Source organism: Oncorhynchus masou, chromosome 29, assembly GCF_036934945.1.
Source record: "Oncorhynchus masou masou isolate Uvic2021 chromosome 29, UVic_Omas_1.1, whole genome shotgun sequence".
Taxonomy (NCBI): Eukaryota; Metazoa; Chordata; class Actinopteri; order Salmoniformes; family Salmonidae; genus Oncorhynchus; species Oncorhynchus masou.
Genome location: NC_088240.1, coordinates 36,566,648 through 36,582,801, shown reverse-complemented (window position 1 = coordinate 36,582,801; position 16,154 = coordinate 36,566,648). Strand labels below are relative to the sequence as shown.

General features: G+C 42.4%; 1 protein-coding gene across 1 annotated transcript in view; it reads right to left on the bottom strand.

The window, feature by feature from the left end:
- hs6st3b (heparan sulfate 6-O-sulfotransferase 3b) overlaps window positions 1–16,154 on the bottom strand; it is a 99,939-nt gene that overhangs the window by 18,510 nt on the left and 65,275 nt on the right. The gene's annotated exons all lie outside the window — the stretch shown is intronic.

The following is a 16,154-nucleotide window of genomic DNA, read 5'->3' as shown; positions in this document are numbered from 1 at the left end:
ATGTAACCATACCAAACGTAACATAGAGTATCATACTAATTTGTGTGTCCCAGATTGACATTTACTATGTTACCTCTAGTCTATGAGACCAGGCTGGCCAGCTAGTGACCACTCTGCTCTGCAGAGCTGCCGAACAAGATTGATAATAAAAAAGCTAACCTGCTTCTATGGGAGGAGTTATAACTTACATCTCTAGAGGAGTTTGACATAAGTACACTGTCTGTCAATATATGAGCTCTAACCATGTGTGCATAGGAATACTACGGCAACATATTGTATCTATACCTCCTCTGGTCTATAGGAGGTAGTGGGTATTAAAAGCATGTATTATCACGACTCATAACTAATGTAACCAGGGAAACAGGGAGGCTGGTATAAAAGTAATAGAGCCCGCACACTCATAACACTCATAAGCGCCCCTTTAAACTTAAACTCTGTATGTATAGACTGTCCTAATTGGTTCTTGTACTAGACCTAGGTCAATAAATATGGGTGTGGTACACTTCAGGTGAAATGACCTGGTGAAGATCCTTGCAGGATCGAAACGTTGTTTGTTTGTGACCAAAAGTACGTGGTGGAGTTTATGAGGGATCACACTAAACATGGAGGCTGCACCATAGAAACAGATCCATGTTGTTATGGTAACAGCAAAGTGACACCCAGCTCTCTCCAGCCCTACTTTTATTAAAGGAAAAATCCACCCAAAATCTCACATTTCTTCAATTTAGTGTTAAATAACATTAATATGTGAGAAGGATATTTTTTGTAAATAAATGTTTCATGTTGGCGTTATAATAAGGTTGATAGTAACATGGGGAATCGTTATTGGAATCTGTTGCAGCTCAAGTCGACTACAAAATCCACAATACAATTATCTCTATGGGCTGGCAAGCTAGCTAGCCAACGTAGCTACACACAATAATCCCCAGGACAATATCAGCATGTAAGGCAGCTCGTTAGCTGTAAAGTTGCCTAAACAAACTGCACTGTACATTTAGGAATGTACAATCTCACGTTATTCAACCTGCAGATTGATGTGCCTCGCAGAGTTGTCTGACATTCAGCAACGTGAAGATGATTGGGCGACATTCAGCAACGTGAAGATGATTGGGCGACATTCAGCAACGTGAAGATGATTGGGCGACATTCAGCAACGTGAAGATGATTGGGCGACATTCAGCAAGAAGATGATTGGGCGACATTCAGCAACGTGAAGATGATTGGGCGACATTCAGCAACGTGAAGATGATTGGGCGACATTCAGCAACGTGAAGATGATTGGGCGACATTCAGCAACGTGAAGATGATTGGGCGACATTCAGCAACGTGAAGATGATTGGGCGACATTCAGCAGCGTGAAGATGATTGGGCGACAGTCTGCTGGGTGGGAGTGATACGTTCCTTTATTCATTGGATTCCTATTTCCTTTTTATAATATCTCTGGCAACGGCACAATGCAATGCACCCAGGACTAAAAAGGCAGACAAACAAGAAAAATGTTCTAGGCCTTCAGTTAAATAACACATTTCTCGAGGTAGGAATATCGCAAAAAAATATGATCAATGGCTCATTCCAGAGAAGACATCCTCCCGAGTTATGACATTGGCTAGAATTGAATTCTAGCATGTATGATACACGTTTTCGCAATCTAAAAGTCGTATTTCTAGTAACTTCCAGTGTAGTGAGAGCAACTTAATCACAGTGCTATGTCATACCGTCTGGGTATCTGCCTGATTGAACGCCATTATCTCAGATACACATGAAAACACGAAATGACCCAGGGAATCAATATAATACCAGTCAGAAATTCACAAAAACAATATAACATTCAAAGTGGGTGAACCTTTCCATTAATAAATGTGGCAAATTCTTGTAGTGTTTACTGCTACTCTGGAGAGAAAAAAATATCTGGGAGACATTGTTTATTTCATACAGACTGTAGCATATTCAAATCTTGATAAAACCAAAGACTGATAAATTCGCCCGGACAACTATACTGCATAGCACAGATGCTTCACTTAATGAGGTTTAAAAAATAACTGTACATTATTTATAAAGTAAGCTACCATGTCTGACTTGCTCTCCCAGAGGATAACTACCCTTGACACAGTTTGTATTTATTTCCATACTTGGATTAACAGTATAACTGTGAGAGGCATCCTATTTGTGAATAGTCATGGCAAACTTTTGTCTACGTAAATCGGCCATTTTTCCATAAAATGTTCACTCTTTTGCAGATGTCTTCCACATGGTCATCAGTGAAGATCCTAATGCTATGGCCCATACAATGGCAGTCATAAGCCAGGAGTCTGTAAGGTTTTCATTGCATAAAACTCACATGCGAATGAAGGCAATTTTTCTCCTCCATTAAAAATACATAAATGCCTCAGAGCCTAATAGCAACTTAGAACTAAAAGACTGTGCCTACAGGTTTGAGATTCAATTTTAAGATTACTACACTCATAAAACTGGAAGTACTATTATAAACTCAGCAGCATTGCCTTTTCATTCCAATTCAGAAGGAAATTACCAAATGTGAACTCCTCCAACTATTTGACTATTTGATCAAGTTCTGATTAAGACAACCTGATGGACGCTAAATTAGATAAAGCTCATATACTGAAATGTGTACAGTTCCTCCACTGTATTTACAGTGCTTACGAGGGCATGTTCTTAACTGACCCATGAGAGTCTGTGGTAAATGGATTTCCATCACTCTCTCCGGATCTTTCTGCCAAGATGATTTCCCACCATGGCCACAGGAAGTGACCCCAGTGAATATGGGATTTAATGCTTAGCAGAGTGGCATAATGTTGTTCTCTAGCTAATCCACCACAACCCACAGTTTCACCCTACACCTGTTCTCGGTTTACACATCCCAAACCTGGCCAATAAAGCTACAGTATTGCTACAGGGAGATGTGGGATGTGAGGATCCCATTTTAAGTGCGGAAAATTGCTGAGTGGGCTATGCGGGGTTCCTTCAGTGCATGCTGCTGCTCTAGGGTCATTAATGTAATGAAGGAAACACAGAATGAATACAGAGGTGTGACCACATCACATTTGTGGCCAGTTATCAGAGTTCAATACTGTCTGCCAATTCAGTGGTATGTGAGGATTAGGACTGCCAAATTATGGGAACTTTCAATAAATTCCCATGTTTTTTTTTTCCAGAAATCCTGGTTGGATTCCGGACTTTACTTCTTATTCCCTCCTGAATCCGGAAAACCTCAGACCGGGATATTGGGAAAACCAAGGAATTTATAGATAGTTCACAGAATTTTGCAACCCTAGCGAGGATACAGAGGACAGCTAGAGTCGTACAACGTTGTATCTACTGTATCTGTAAGACACTAAAGATTGTTGTATGAGAATGCATTAACCAATACATTTTTTAAAGACTGGTGAGTAAAAATATAGATCTATAGATTCAGATGAGTGTGTAGGAGTGAGGAGGCAACTCTCTGGTGCATCTCTCTCTACATCTTTGCGACTTCCCTTCCCCTCCTCCCTCAGACAAAATGAACCCGGGACTGGAGACATGCATTATTTGTAACCAATATCGTTCCCTAATGGGGTCTGTTTTCCCCCCTGGCAGCCCATAATGTGGAGTTTTCGGAGTTTCTCTGCATCTTGTTCAGCTTTCTGATGGTGACGGAATGGGGACAGTGTGTCACCTGGGAAGGAATAAGAACGAGGGGGTCTTTCATTTACTTGTCAGAAAGCTGGCATAGACGGCACTTGACATGGTGCGCATACTGAAAGTGCTTATACTGGCTGATATCAACAAGGAGAAAAACTGCCCTTCAGCCAAGAAAGACAGACTCCACCCCCTTCCGTCTTGCTGTATACCAGTGTCAAATGGAATGCCATGTTATCTCTATAGAACTACTGTAAATATCTATGTTTTTAGAACAAGTATATTGAAAATAGCTGATATTAGGACACTGGTCACATTGTTCCCAGTCTAAAATCTGAAAGAGGTGACTTGTAAAGAAGATTTGGTCATCGATTATGGTATGGAATCAAAAAGTGAGTGAGAGAAAATATGACATGACTCAATTTAAAATTGTCACACAATCTTGCCTATTACACGTGTCATCATTTGAGACTTTTGGGCTGTAACCAGAATCTGCCCTTTGAGGGACAAAGGATTTTCCAACGCATCTCCACAGACATACAGACAGACAGTTGTGGCTTGACATAAGGAAGATGTACAGTAGTTAGATTCAGCCTGCTCTGAGACATGAGAATCCACTTAATGGATGGTGACAACAGCAAGCACAGACATTTACTGGCTGAACACAGCAAGTCTCCAGTGACAGAGACAAGACCTCAAAGGGCAGTCTCGGGTGGTTGTTCTCTTCAAGAGAATAATAACCTTCTGGTGTTGAAAATACATGCCTTTAACATTTTGCAATGGAAGAGAATTTGGCTAAAATGCACAATGCTACAGACTACATGAAGTATACTATCATGCCAGATCAATAGGTCCCAACGTGTTAAACACCTGTCTGACTAACATAGTCATGTAAGAGCAGAGGAGAAGACACATTTTTAGAGGTTACTTCCAAAGTTGTTAGTGCAGCCGGCGACTGAATGCTGAATACACAGTTTACTTCCAGGAGAATCAACTGAGGAGGCGGCTTAGGGAATGGCCTTTTTAATTAAAGCATCTCCGGTCTATTCTGAATGACTGTCTATCTGTAATGAGATCTAACATCTCTTTCAGCACCACGGACAGCAGCGTCTCCTCGACCCTCTGTTTGTTTATCGGCACAGAACAAGGCTATAAGTGGGTGGCTATGAGATACTAGGTGTACAGGGAATTTACATTTGACATTTTAGTCATTTACCAGATTCTCTTATCCAGAGAGACTTAGTAGTGAGTGCATTTTGTACTTTTCATTTTCCTTATCTTTACAACTACTCTCTAGTGTTATAGAAATGAACGTTTAGAACACGAATTCAAGGTTATCATTTATCAAATCGGTGGTCCTGTATGGCTCAGTTGGTAGAGCATGGCACTTGCACTACCAGGGTGTGGGTTTGATTCTCGGGGCCACCCATACTTAAAAACGTGTGCACAAATGACGAAATCACTTTGGATAAAAGCATCTGCTAAATTACATATAGTATTATTTATGTAACACACAGTTACAGAGTCCACAAAATAGCAATTGTTTGAGGTGAAACCCACTGTGAAGTCAGTTGACATGTGAGAAAAACTCTTAGTTGTACTCCGTCATTCTGATTGATCTCTTGTAATTTGAGGCCAATTAGATATTCTAATTTGACAGCACCAATTCAATTATCATGACACTGAAAAACCTCCTGTCTTATTATGCCCTCTCCTTCACTACGAACTAAGATATTTCTCTTTCTCTTCTCTCTTGCTCTTTCTCTTTCTCTCTCTCATTTCTCTCCTTTCTCTCTCTCTCTCTCTCTCTCTCTCTCTCTCTTCACTCTCCTTCCCCCTCTCTCTCTCTTTTTCCAAGAGGCTAGGGAAGAAGGAGGAGGAGACCAGGCCGAATTTCCTTCACACGTGTCATGCAATCTCTGAATAAATGATAATGGCAGAAGAGATGCATGTGCACTGGGCAGACTGGGGTTTAAAATGGCACCCATCACATTACATCACAGTGACTCTATGCGACTGTGGGAGACTTACATCCACCCTAACCTCCCGGGGGCAAAACCCCACCGTTAATCTCCCTTACCATCATGCCATACCATCATCATCTTCCTCAACAACATGATATCCCTTCCACCATCATTTAAAGTATTGTGGATTAGGTGTATGATATAGTCATAAAGATGTGTCAGTAGTGGGATTGGGTATTACCAAGTGAATCCTTCTTTAAATGCCTGATCCATACAGGTATAATAATCAGCAGATTCTAGTCGCACTATTTCTTCCAGACTTGTTTTTTATGAGCCAGTCATGGAAGCTACATAAAGCACCCCTGTCACAAAAGATCCATTCCCAGATATACCATAGTGTTGGTATGTCAAGGTGGTAGCTCACTCACTGTTCAGACTGAGCGAATCTGACATCCATCAAGCTAAATATCTCTCTTACACAACGCACAAATAATGCATCACATACCATTATTGTACTCGTTTCGCGAGCCAGACACTCAGCTCAGTATTCTCTGAGTAATGTTGGCCCGCAGCTCAAGGATACTGACAGACAGTTTTCATTCTTGATTTTGACCAGTCAGTAACAGGTTCTAGACCTGCTTTAGACGAGCTGAGATCCAGATAGAACGACCTAGCAGATAGACTACTGCTGCCCCCTAGTTAAACATTCTTACAAGCAGGGTAGCCTAAATGACTTTGTAAGTATAGTAATGTTACTCTCCCACTTGTTTGACCTGTGGATAACATTTGATGTGCATTACCACTTACTTAAAACCTGTTACTTCCTTGAATTAATATTTCTAATGGAATTATTTGTCTGCCTATTTAGCTCCATTGTGGTCCGTGCTGAACCCGGTGAGGGGGAAACGAGGGCCCATTTCACACCGTTGAGGGCACATTTCCCTGTGCAGGGAGCCCGTACACTGACTGACTCCATTTCCACTTGACTTACCCTATCTTTCCATCCTCAATATCAGCATATCCTCAGACCTATTAAAACCAACCACTCAATAAAATCCCCCAGGTGGTGTTGAATCAATAGCCAACATAGCATGTTAGCAACAGCATTGTCTGTTCAGGTATGGAGACTGAAGTCTCTAAAGGTATGGAGACTGGTATTGTCGCTGAGACTGTATATATAAGACAGCGAAAGGCTAACGATAGTGTAGACTCTATGGGTGTCTGGTTGATCCTGGTCCTTCCTTGGCCCGTGGCTCAGATCAACCCAGTACTGGCAGAGCTTCAACTAGGGCTTATCCCTGCTCTGCTGAAAAGCTATAGAATATGGATGGAACAGGAGAGAGAGAGTGGGGAGGGAGAGACGCTCACTCTTAAGTCTCCTTTCCTCAGAGAAGCCAATCAGACGTCTGACAGTGCAAACAGCCTTTCTCCCTCCCTCCCTCCCTCCCTCCCTCCCTCCCTCCCTCCCTCCCTCCCTCCCTCCCTCCCTCCCTCCCTCCCTCCCTCCCTCCCTCCCTCCCTCCCTCCCTCCCTCCCTCCCTCCCTCCCTCCCTCCCTCCCTCTACCTATCTTTCTCTCTCTCTCTGCCTTACTCCCTCACAGTAATCACTGTGGTAGGGCACTGGCCTCTGAGCAGTCTGCCAGAAAGAGCAGCTTAAGACAGACATGTCAGTCTAGAAGCCCTCACACAAGCTCACAGATAATGACGTTACAAACTGAGAGACAGTTCTAACTACTGTACAATAGCGATGTCCTTGGCCTGCAACAAAAGCATGAGTTACCTAACCTTTTACACACCACAAGAAACATCCTCACATTTCTTTGGGACCAACACGTGATAATATGTAACATTTACGTCCATGCGAATGCTGTATCTGATGTCAATGGAATTATTAAAAGAAGTATTGCAAGTTATGTTGCTGCACTGAGCTCTGAATTTAGGAAGAATATCATCAGATAATTGTCATTCCAATACAGCGTTGCCGGTGCTCTTGGTTGCTGGCGCTTTTACCACGAATGTGATAACTGCAGATTAATAATGCATAAGTGCCCGTTTCTCTCAGGTTAATGGACATAGACATCAACCTTCCAAGAGTGCCTGGTTCTGCAAGACATCCGAGTTTATGGCCATCCAACATCACTGATCTGATGCAAAAGTGATCTCAGACTGGCTGTTACTTTTGAAAAACATTTCAAAACGCGCCCTGAAAAGGTACTTTGCATCTCAGGAACAGAGCAGCTAATCAAAATGAATGTTCTCTTTTTAGGGTTCCTTTCTGTCTCTCTCTCTTTCTCTCAGGTTTCACTTTTTCTTAATGTCGAGTTGGATTTTATTTATTTTCTCTATTTCTTTCCGAAGATGCCCTTTGATTTCCTGTCTGAGCCAAGGACAAGTCTGTTGGAGAGGGCTGGGGAGAAGAGGTTATAGGTGGCTGAGCTGGCTGGTTTCACAGTGGTGTGTAGCCATAGGGCTTATTGACAGCCAGGGAGCAGGAATTCATCCCCACTCCTCAGATCAGGAGGTTAATCAAACAACAGACACATATCTGAACCTGGAATAGAACTGGATGAATTATTTACAGCTGTCACAAACGTCCTGAGGAGGTAGCCATGTGAGTGTGGTGGGGGATACATGTGTGTGTGTGTGTGTGGTGGGGGATACACGTGTGTGTGTGGTGGGGGATATGTGTGTGTGTGTGGTGGGGGATATGTGTGTGGTGGGTTATACTTGTGTGTGTGTGTGTGTGGTGGGGGATATGTGTGTGGTGGGTTATACTTGTGTGTGTGTGTGGTGGGGGATATGTGTGTGGTGGGTTATACTTGTGTGTGTGTGGTGGGGGATACTTGTGTGGTGGGGGATACTTGTGTGGTAGGGGAAATGTGTGTGGTGGGGGATATGTGTGTGTGTGTGTGTGTGGTGGGGGATACGTGTGTGTGTGGTGGTGAACATGTGTGTGTGGGTTGGGGGATACTTGTGGGTTGGGGGATACGTGTGTGTGTGTGTGTGTGTGTGTGTGTGTGTGTGTGTGTGTGTGTGTGTGTGTGTGTGTGTGTGTGTGTGTGTGTGTGTGTGTGTGTGTGTGTGTGTGTGTGTGTGTGTGTGTGTGTGTGTGTGTGAGAGGTAGCGACCCTCCAGGGGACTGTGCTATGATGAAATGTGTTTTGAATGAAATCCTAGTGTTATATCCTACTTCTGAGAAGTGTATAGAATTGGAGGACACTGACTGACACAAATACCTTCCTGAGGGAACTAGCATTCTGTGTCTACAATAGTACACCAGCAACTGGTCAATTAAGTAATTTCATGACTTGGGAAAGCAGCACAACTACAGAGTCATATACAATATTTTATATTATCTCATTACTCACACGGTGTATCATGACAGTGTGTACACAGAGCTGGATAAAGTGCATGGGCTAAGGGTTCCCAAGTGGAAACACTGGCCTGTTGTTTAATGAAATATTCAATAGGTTTATTTCTCAAATTGAGCGCAGTGGAGCTCGGGGGGCTCCAATGCACTTGTCCTCCAACTATCAGTGGCACAATCTTCAAGTCAGTATTATTTACAGAGCCTTAGCCCTTTATCCACAATATCTAAACGTAATCCAATGAACTGAATGAAGACACAGTGAACATGGATAAATCATTCTAATCCTATGGTGCTGAAAGGCTGCTGGGGAAATGGCAATTATTCTGTATATTAATGCAAAGCAAAAGACGGTGAGGGCTGATCTTGTCTTGAAGAAACTAGATCAGAAGCACATTTCTGCCACATTCGACAATTATTCATATAGGCCTTGGTAGGTGGTGTCAGACAGGGGCCTAGGCAGGCTCAAAGCCCCTGTCTGCCCTCCCTGTGCTGAAGCCAACTGTAGCCAACTGCCCCATCACTCTCACTGTCACTCCTCCACAGCGGCCAGGCCGGAGACTGCTGCACCCATGGATCCAGACGCACGCATACACACCTCCAGTTGTCCCGCGGAGTTAACCTTTCAGGGCCTTATCGATGGGTTTGAGTGACTGAGTTTTGATTACTGCTGGTTCACTGACTTCCTCCTGGGCAGACTGCATCAGAGACTCTTGCCCAAGACCTTCATTACACCACAGGTGATCTGTGCGTGTGTGTGTGTGTGTGTGTGTGTGTGTGTGTGTGTGTGTGTGTGTGTGTGTGTGTGTGTGTGTGTGTGTGTGTGTGTGTGTGTGTGTGTGTGTGTGTGTGTGTGTGTGTGTGTGTGTGCGTGCGTGCGTGCGTGCGCGCGTGTGTGTGCATGCGTGTGTGCGTGTGTGTGTGTAATTACAGGAATCTCAAGAACCTGTATGTCACTCACACACACAATCACCACGGACACTACTCTATATTACAACCGCCAGGCCCACAGAGTTTGAGAGAACTTCTGGACCCTTCGGTTAAGTCAAACTGAAGATGCATCACTGATTCTGACTGAAATATAATCAGTCAAGCGTCAACACTCAATTCAATTGACCTAGCCAAGTTGATGTTCTGGTAAACTTGAGCAGAGTGAGAACTGTATTGGACTCTATAAATCATAGCAATAAAATATTCACCCAAGATGTTTTGTTGTTGGTTTCAATTATTGAGCCAATGGTTTATTACAGTTTTTTTTGATTGCTAAACGACAGTGGACACAACTGGAGTCACATGTGCAAAACTCTAACTACAGTCTGCACAGCAGCAGTTCATGTGGACCAAACTCTAGTTCGTTTTTCATTGCTTGAACACAGTTTTCAAAACTCTACACACTTATCCCATGACTTTAACCACAACCTGCACAACACTGTGGATTTACAGCACTTTGTTCAAATGCTAACACACTGCTGTCAAAACTGTGAACCACACATTCAAAACGGAATAGATTTCAGCCTTGTGCCTTTCAAACACTGCTGATTGCAATTTCAGCTGAAAGGCTAAGCAGGTGTCTTGTTTTAGACTTGTTAGTGAACACACACACATATTACAGTATATATAGGTAGAGCTCAGAAAGACTCATTTTGGAAATGGAACAAGGAAGATGGGTTCGTGGAGGAGAAGGGTGGCAGGGAGAGGGCGGATGCGTGGAGGAAGACAAAGAAGACAAAGAGCTGTTATTTCAGATGAAATAAGGGCTACACTTATAGACCATGTCGTGAACCATGGTCTCTCATTGAAAGAGGCAGGGTTGAGGGTGCAACCCAATCTGCAAAGATCCACAGTGGCATCTGTAATGCAAATTTTCCATCATACAAACAGGTGAGAGTTACATCCTTACAGTAAATGAAAACATTACAGGAATCTATTTTGTATTGCAATTATAGAATATTTACACAGATATATATTACAGAAAGTTTGACTGTAAAATATATTTTTACAACAGGACCCAAAGGCTGCCCCCAACAGGGGGAAGAGGAAAAACATTTTCAGATGCGCAGGAAAATGCTATTGTTGACATGGTTGTTGTCAACAATGCAATAAAACTGTGGGAGATTCAAGATAGAGTGCTGGCTGATAATGATATAGTTGAAAAAATTAATTCTGTCAGCACAACAACTATTGCTTGAGTCCTAAAGAAACACCAAGTTACAATGAAACAGTTATACACTGTACCGTTCGAGAGAAACAGTGAACGGGTAAAAGAGCAAAGATACCAATATGTCCAGGTAAGACGTCTGAGGTTACGTACACAGCTATACAAAATATTTACAGTAAAAAAAACACTAACATTTCTACAGTAAAACTGTGCACTTACTGTTTTTCAGAGAGTAATGGAGGTGGAAGCACTGGAAAGACCACGTTCATTTGTATTTATCGATGAAGCTGGATTTAACCTTGCCAAAACACGGCGCAGAGGAAGGAATGTTATAGGTCAAAGGGCCACTGTGGAGGTTCCAGGCCAAAGGGGGAAATATCACCATGTGTGCTGCAATGGCCAATGATGGTTTGCTTCTCAACACACCACTCATTGGCCCATACAACACAGAAAGGCGTATAGCTTTCCTAGAACAGCTCTATGCTCAGCTAGTGCCAGCAGAACAGGGGGAGCCAGTAAGAAACCCCCAAGTTGTTGTCATAGTTTGCGATAACGTTGCTTTTCACCACTCTGCAGCTGTCACAGATTGGTTTGCAGCAAATCACAGATTTACGGTTTTGTACCTGCCTGCATATTCACCCTTCCTCAACCCAATAGAGGAGTTTTTCTCTGCCTGGAGGTGGAAAGTGTTTGGTCACCACCCACATGACCAAATGTCTCTTTTGGAATCCATGCGTGCCGGATGTGAGGACATGAGTCCAGAGGACTGCCAGGGATGGATAAGGCACACCAGAAGGTTCTTCCCCAGGTGCATGGCAAGAGAAAACATTAGATGTTGAAGAAAACCTGTGGCCTGATGCTAGAGAGAGGCAGGATTAGCCCCTCAATTATTTGTTCGAATTACAGTATGTACTTTTAGTTTCTACCTTTTTCTCATTACTGTAATTCCGTAAATTACTAAAGACTATTGAAGCAAACTGCTAATTTTCATTTACCTTAAAGAATTGTTATGTTCTAAAAATTTTAATAAATCATGTGAAAGAATGTCACTCTTTTCTTTGAAGAAAATATTACTTTGTATGAAGTCACTGAAATTGTTCAAACTGTAAAGATGAAAAGTTTGTATTTTCTGTATTGTTGTTTGATGCTAGTGTTTTTACTCTCAGTGTGTTCTGAGTGACAGTGTGTGTTATCACAGTGAGGGTTGTGCATAGTGTTTGGCTGCACTGAGCGTGTTTTGAGCCATGTGTTAAGAGTTGTGTTGCTTGTAATGAGTTTTGCAGGTGATGTGAACTGTTTAGCTCAGCTGACTGTTGGTAGTGCAGACTGTAGTTAGAGTTTTGCACATGTGACTCCAGTTGTGCCCACTGTCGTTTAGCAATCGAAAAAAACTGTAACATGTCTCTCTGGTCGGTTGTTAAAAGCTAAGCTGAAATCTCAGGGAAGGTTTTCAGGGATGTCACATTAAGTGCAGACTGAAGAAAAACAAATGTGGCAAAAGGGTTCGGCTTGAGGTCTTTTGCACGTTTTAAAGGTCTTGCTCATGTAAATATTTGGGCTAGAGAGAAAGGTCTTGAACTTGAAAAGCACCCTCACTCTAAGACTGCTGTCCTTAAACTAGGAGAGCGATAAGAGCTGCTAACACTGGTTACAGTCAAGGTCCCCATTCAACCATTTCTGACACCATAGGTGGAGACGGAGCATGGTGCTCTCTCAGAGTTATCTCCTGTTCTGGTTCAGTCAAACTGTCATGTCGGTCTCATAAACAACATTAATGGAGAAAAACATGGAGCTGTCGAGATATCTAATAACGCTGTAATTCATTGACTGACTACCCATGTATTAGTTGATGCGATTGATATATAGACTAACAACATAGCCGTGTGCTATTATAGGTAGACTCGGCAAAGATGACGTTGCCACGAGCAACTCTGCAGATATTGGGATGAGCGAGAAGCAACACTTCGCTCTCACACATTCACACACAGTATCTGCGCATGTGCACTGTTACAGCGTGGGTGCCAGGGGACCAAGACAGCGGAGAAGTTGAGCCTCGCACTTCAACCTTCTTAGTTGTTGCGCCAATTGACCCACTTTGCTGTTTACTTCCTGCATCCTCAACATATCACCGAGTCTACCTTTAAGTCGTCACATTTCTGAAATCCTAAACACATACTCGCTCAAACAATCATTGAAATGATTTTCCAGTTCTCATAATCAATGTTCCGTTTGTCTTTATCTTAGCCATGTATTCAGGCTGACAAATCAAGTTGGTCTTTTCGTGGTCAAATTAACTGAGTCAACCTTTGTCTGCTTTGTAAATGGAATGCGATCGATCTCCAGGAATTGTAGCAGGACCTCAAATGTTTTCTCCGTCTGTTCCTTCACCTCGTAGCTTGGTCACGCTGCTAAAACTGAGAAATGAAGAACCTGAAATCAATACTTGCCAAGACAATTTTCCGTCATTATAATCAAGGTCACGGACGTTATTCAGAGTCAATTCCAGAAAATTGCATTTACAATGCCTAATATATCAGAGACTCTACTATATACACACGCGCTGTGGAACTCCCATGCTTTATAAACCCTTCCCATACCCACAGTATCTCATGCTCTGTGCAATACATTTACTGAGCATCAGTCTGTAATTGTTTCTGTAGGTACAGTACAATTGAGACTGGCTGCTGAATTTTTCCTCTCTCTTTAACATTCTCAGTTCATATGAAATGCCGATGCTAAATAGGCCTATCAATTTCAATAAAACAATTTGCATAATGAAAACGTAACTGTGGTGATTTAAAATTAAGCATTTGCATGATTAAATGCAGATGAGATCAAACGGTTTTGGGGAGGGTTGAGGGAAGAGGGAGGGGGAGTGAAAAGGAATCTTTATTCCAAAACTTTTTACTAATGTTTAAACGCCCTTTCATGATTAACTGACATTTCTTTCAGTCATCATTTATCCTGAAGCTATTGCCCATCATTCTCCAAAGAAGCAGAAAACTCCTACGGCAATTACACTGCAATGCCTGCTATAGTGTGTCTCATTTTTTTCTGTTTGACTGTCATTCAATTGAGGGACTGTAAGGGAATAACATATCTGCATCTGGTGCAGGTTACTTATTCAAGCTAATGATCAACACAGTGAACACTGCTTTCTGTAGAGAACGGATGCGGATCGATGAGGTTAATCTCCCCTGCTTTCGGATGACTTTAAGTGCATTGTAACCAAGGCAAAGGCAAGGTCTGTTAAATCGCCCCGGGGCCCTGTGGTACGGCGGTCTACACAGGGCAACAAGGGGGCACAGTGGGGCGCAGAGGGCACAAGGGGCACTGCCACAGCAGCAGCACCATGTCACAGGGGTGAACAGATATTGCTCCCTGCCCTTGTAAATCCCAGCAGCGTTAACACTGTGGGATGAGTGACCTGAGAGGGGCTTGGGGACACTTCATACTGAAGGGACTGCTACTACATTCAAATACGCTTACTGTTTATAACACAGGGTGCTGTTCATTAAGAGTGAGAAGTGTTGAGATAACCATTTGAAAATGGACTAAACAGCCTAATGAAATAAGATTAGGACAAGGTGCTATGTACTGACATTTCATTACTTGTAAATCCTGAGCTTATTTACATTCCATATTTTCATGTATTAAATGATTACATCAATGCATTCCCAAAGAAATTCAGTGGGCATGTTGACCATTTCTGTAGGCATTTATCATGCTCTTACATGAAAGGAGGTTTGATAAATACCAGTGAACAGAACGCCTTGAAGACAGAGTTGTCGTTAAATCAGAGTGTCAGCGATAATGAGTGGGAGAGGTGTTTAAAGGCCTGTTTTGTGGCTATGTTATTGATGTTGCAGATACAGCGGTGGCGTGTTGTTGGTTAAAGAGACATGTGATTTATCTCCCTGGGCTGGTCTCTGTAACGGTGTGGAATCTAGAAGCAAGGAGGCAGAAGCCGGGACCCTGATTGAGACAAATAAATCAAGGTGTCAAGGTGATTGGTGACAGTTCTTCCCTTTGAAGTAAAATCCCACTGAGTTCTTCCTGGCCTTCGTCTATCCTCTATCAATTATTTAGGCTCATCATGCAGGAATGAAGATTGTTCTCTTTGCATGGAAATGAGACTGGCGGGCTACGTGGTGAATAACAGAAATTCCTATTTGATGGCTCATCTAATAAAGCTTACCTCCAACTTGACCTTAGCTCAGTCTCAGAGACACTTTCCTCCATGCACTGTTGGGCTTCATACATAAGACCTACAGCAACACAGATAAATAACATCATTTGCCTTGTGTATTACCGAGTGCTGTGGCTGAGATGTTGTACCCAGATGTAGTGGTCCTTTTTAGCCCATAGATTCAGTTTGTCTCGCTTATGTCCAGTTTAGTGTATTAACAATTTCATTGATGCTTTCTGCTCATGGGTGAATGTACACAGGACTACCAATGGTAAGTATAAACATACCAACGGTAAGTATAAACAGTTAGTATAATAATAGGCAAGGTCTTTCCCATTGGGTTTCAGAGAATGCCATTGTAAGTCACTGGTTCAACTGTAAAAAAAAAAAAAAAAAGAAGGTATTTCTTTGTTGTGTATGTTGCATACAGGTACGAACGCTGTGTTGCTTCGACAAAGGTCTATATAACCTAAATGTTGTGTACCTCAATCGTTTGCAGCTATACAGTGCACGGTGTGTGGGAGTCCATGCCACTATTTCAAATCAGATAATCATTTTCAGAATCATGATAAAGAACCCTAAGAGAGACTGTAAATCATCACTCGCCAGAGGTAACCAAGCAACACAAGAACAACATGTGGCATGGATCTCACCACATTATTAAGTCAATAAATATTTAGTGAGGCTATTATAAATTAATTCCAATACACAGTACATCTAAACACTGTATTCCTTTCTATATTGGTTATACAGTATTATTCAATGACATACAGTATATGGTCAGTTGACATATTCAGTTTGCTTATTTTGTTCAGGCTAAGTCCACAGGGCTGGAG